The sequence below is a fragment of the Marmota marmota genome, unplaced genomic scaffold (genome assembly GCF_001458135.2).
Source record: "Marmota marmota marmota unplaced genomic scaffold, marMar, whole genome shotgun sequence".
In the NCBI taxonomy this organism is placed as follows: domain Eukaryota; kingdom Metazoa; phylum Chordata; class Mammalia; order Rodentia; family Sciuridae; genus Marmota; species Marmota marmota.
Window position 1 is genome coordinate 31,685,929 of NW_026000211.1, and position 4,030 is coordinate 31,689,958.

General features: G+C 37.2%; 1 long non-coding RNA gene across 1 annotated transcript; it reads right to left on the reverse strand.

Annotated features, from left to right (window-relative positions):
• Positions 1–463: 463 nt before the first annotated feature.
• Positions 464–1,147, reverse strand: LOC125612860. Its single transcript, XR_007343334.1, has 2 exons — positions 1,097–1,147; positions 464–612 (listed from the first exon to the last, which is right to left on the reverse strand). It is a non-coding gene; the product is annotated as an uncharacterized LOC125612860 (long non-coding RNA).
• Between the last annotated feature and the right edge of the window lie 2,883 nt (positions 1,148–4,030).

The following is a 4,030-nucleotide window of genomic DNA, read 5'->3' on the forward strand; positions in this document are numbered from 1 at the left end:
GATTAACTTTGGCTTCAGGTCTCCTTCATTTGATATGAGGATGGAAACCCTGCTTGCTTCTGCATTCCATGTGAATCATATGATTTTTCCCAACCTTTCACCTTCAGGCTGATTGTCTTTTCCTATGAGTCGAGTTTCTTGAAGGCAGCCTATTTTTGAGTCTTTTTTTTTTTCAAATCCAATCTGCCAGTGTATGTGTCTTGACTGGTGAGTTTAGGCCATTAACATTCATGGTTAATATTAATAATATGATTTTTATTCCCAGTCATTTTTGTTTATTTTCAGTATTTAACTTGACTTGATTTCTCCTTTGATTAGTTTTTACTTCAGTGTAATACCTCCCTTTGCTGATTTTCATTATTTTTCAATTACTCTTCTTGGAATATTTTGCTGAAGGTGTTCTGTAGTACAGGTTTTCTAGCTGTAAATTCTTTTAACTTTAGTTTATCATGGAAGGTTTTTATTTCATCATCAAATCTAAAGCTTAATTTTGCTGAATATGATTCTTGGTTGGCATCCATTTTCTTTCAGAGCTTGATATATGTTGTTCCAGGATCTTCTAGAGTTCAGGGTCTGGGTTGGAAAATCTGCATATATTCTAATTGGTTTCCCCTATATATAATCTGATTCCTTTCTTTCGTGGCTTTATTGTTCTCTCCTTATTCTGTATGTTAGGCATTTTCAATATAATGTTCCTTGGTGTCAATCTGTTGTGATTTTGTACATTTGGCATCATGTAAGCCTCCTGAATTTGGTTTTCCACTTCATTCTTCACGTTTGGAAACTTTTCTGATAGTATTTCATTGAATAGATTGTCCATTCCTTTGGTTTGGAACCCTATGCCTTCCTCTATCCTAATAGCTCTTAAATTTGGTCTTTTTATACTTTCCTGTATTTCTTGACTTTTCTACTCATGGTTTATTACCATTTTCACTGTGTGGTCTACCTTCTTTTCAAGATTATATATTTATTTTTCATTGTCTGAAGTCCTGTCCTCTGAGTGGTTTAATCTGTTGACGATTCTTTCAATTGAACTTTTAATTTGGTTTATTGTTTCTGTCATTTCAAGGATTTCTGTTTGGTTTTTGTTTAGAACCAATATCTTCCTCTTGAAGTAATCGTCTGCTTCCTGTATTTGTTTATGTAGTTCTTTATCAAAATGATCTTTTGCTGCCTATATTTGTTCTTTTATATCATCCTTTAATTCACAGAACATTTTAATTATGTACATCCTGAACTCCTTCTCTGTTATTTCTTCTGCTGTGCTGGCCATAGATTCTAATAATGTGGTAACTTGATTTGTTTGAGGCACCTTCTTCCCTTGTCTTTTCATATTGCTTGTTTGATTTCCCTTCTAGCACTGTGGATCTGAGGTGTTACCATATTTATGCTATAGGTTTAGAGTGCCCCCGTAGGGATCCAATACCTCTCCTTTGAGGTGAAGTACTATGTTAACAGATCCATGTATAAACAATATACACCCTAAAAACAAATGTTTGCTTTTAAGACATTTACAGATTTCTCACAATGTACAGAAATGGTGAATTCAATTATTATTTACAATATACTAAGTAGGTTTGTAAAAGAGTTTACAGTTTCTGATGGTAGACAATGAACTGGGAGTGAGGAGTAGGATGATATGCTGAGGAGGTAGGAGGTGAGATATAGTGTTATCAACAAGGTGTTTGGACAAATGGCCTCAGCCCTTGCTACTCAAAATTTAATTAATGAACATTTAAGAACTGGACTTTTAATGCTCAACCAACAAGTGTTTCTTATTCAGGAGGAGGTGGAAATGCTATACCAAATGCATCAGGTCACTTGTCTGCCTAATCTGGGACATATTTGTGTTCCTCCTGCCAAAGTGTCTAATTGGTCAAGTTACATTCAAGAACTCAACCAAAACCTTCGAGGTGTATGGGGCCAAAAGTACCTAAATTTTACTCTCCAATTGGCCAAACAAATTGTGGCTGTCAATGAAACTCGGGTCAACCCCATTCAATTGTTTTACTGATATGTTGTTAAAAGGTTTCCAATTCTTTAAGGCCTGGTCAGGAGTGGGAGCTATGATATTGGGATGTATCTTATTCAGTATTTGGCTGTGCTTTAGGATATGCCAAGAGTCAGGAAAGAGAAGTTGCCCTCCGGAGGTTACTACAGAGTTTCGTGGGAACTGTCCAGGTCCTCCTGGCCCACTCTACTTATGAGCCCATTCCCCAAGGTGAAAGTAATATGTGAGGGATGATCCTCCCTCGTATGGACTTTCTTCTGAAGAGCCAGAGTAGTAGTTAATGACGGGTAAGACTCTCATAAGAGAGCAACCTAAGACAGGCACTCTCTCAAGTAAGGGAGAGTCCATACAAAACAAGAAGGGAGAAAATATGGGGCCAAAAACTAAGAAGGCACCTGACTAAATGCCAGTAGGAGGACACTGAAGTTGTTTTGAAACCTCCCTGATCTTTCTTGCTTCCCTTCTCATCCAATAGATGGGGTTGTCTGTTTTTATCTGGTATCTCTACCCTCAGGATGGTAAAGGTAAAAACCAGGGTGTCACTGTGCTGGGAGTAGCGATTGCTGGGGAAAGGGGGTAGTTAGACACTGATTAACTGGCCAGTTAGAGTTCCTGACTGGCAGTTGCCCTCACTGAAGGTGACTCAAAGTGGAGGCACCTGGTTTCAAAGATGGGGTGTCAGCTTGGGTTGGGGGAGCTGGGCAACCGTGTTGGTGGATGAGTTCAGAAACGAGCTCTGTGGCTCAGAACCTGTGTGAGGTTCTTGGGCACAGGCAGGCTACTGTGTGTAGGGGACTATCTCTGCTGTTGCAATGTCCCAAGATGGTGACGACTGGGGGAGTCCCACATTGATAGCTGGGGTCTACTTGGGAGTGACAGCCAGAGTTTCTGTGCATGGGAAGCTATTGGATGTCCTGCATGGGAGCAGTGTCTGTGATTTCTGCTCAGGTGGGTGACTGAAAGTTCTGCACAGGTGCTGAGATGTACTCTGAGGCCTGGAGCCCTGGACAGGCACAGTGACCGAGATTCTTTTTGTACTTATCACTTGCAGAGAAGCAGTAATCTCACTACTTCCCAGGTCATGGAGGGACACAGAAAGCTGCCTCCCTCTGGCCTGCCATCATGGATCTCTCCAACTATGGTTATTCTTAATGATCATCTAAGGGAGCATGAGCTGGGTTTGAAGCTTGGTGGTAGAATATGTGCTCAGCATGTTTAAGTGGGTGGTTCAATCCCCAGGTCCAGCAAAAATAAATAAAAATAAATAAAGGAAGTAGAGATCTATTTTATTTTATTGATAATTCATGAAGTGTTATGTTTAGACATCTCATACATTTAAATGAAATATATGTAAAACAAAAATAACATATGTTATGTAGGTAAATCTTTCAGTCTATGCTATTTCAATAAGTTAAAATCTATCTGATTTATAAAAATGACAACTATAACAATAAACACTTCATAAAATTATATATGAGTCATTTTTTAATTTAGATACTGGCTGATTTTCAAAGATGAAAATGAATGTAGTTAGAAAATATACATATGATCATCAAAGTAGAATTGTGTACCAAGATTGAATCTTGAAAGAATTTGACAAATATGAGAGAACATTAATACTATAAATAACAAGTGAGAATCAGGAATATAAGTGTGGATGATCTATTTAAACAGTCAAGTGTATTTCAACCTAGTGAATAAACTTATACATCAAACTAAAGCAGACACATTTGGATTGCAAACCTATTTATTCATTTTATACTTCCCTTTATTGTTAAATCAAAAACATTACTGTTGAATTTTTAAACCAAATAAAATGATTTCAAAGGGGCAAAGGAAATTAAATAAACTGAAATAAAAGTGATTATGCCAAAGCTTGCTACACCTAGTCAAAGGGAAAACATTTGAAAACAGATGTTATGAAACAACCAAACAAAAAACCCATTAGATAGATTGTAAGATGTTGTTCAGTTATTTCAGTAATGCTATATATTTCAATATATTTTTGTGTTGATAATG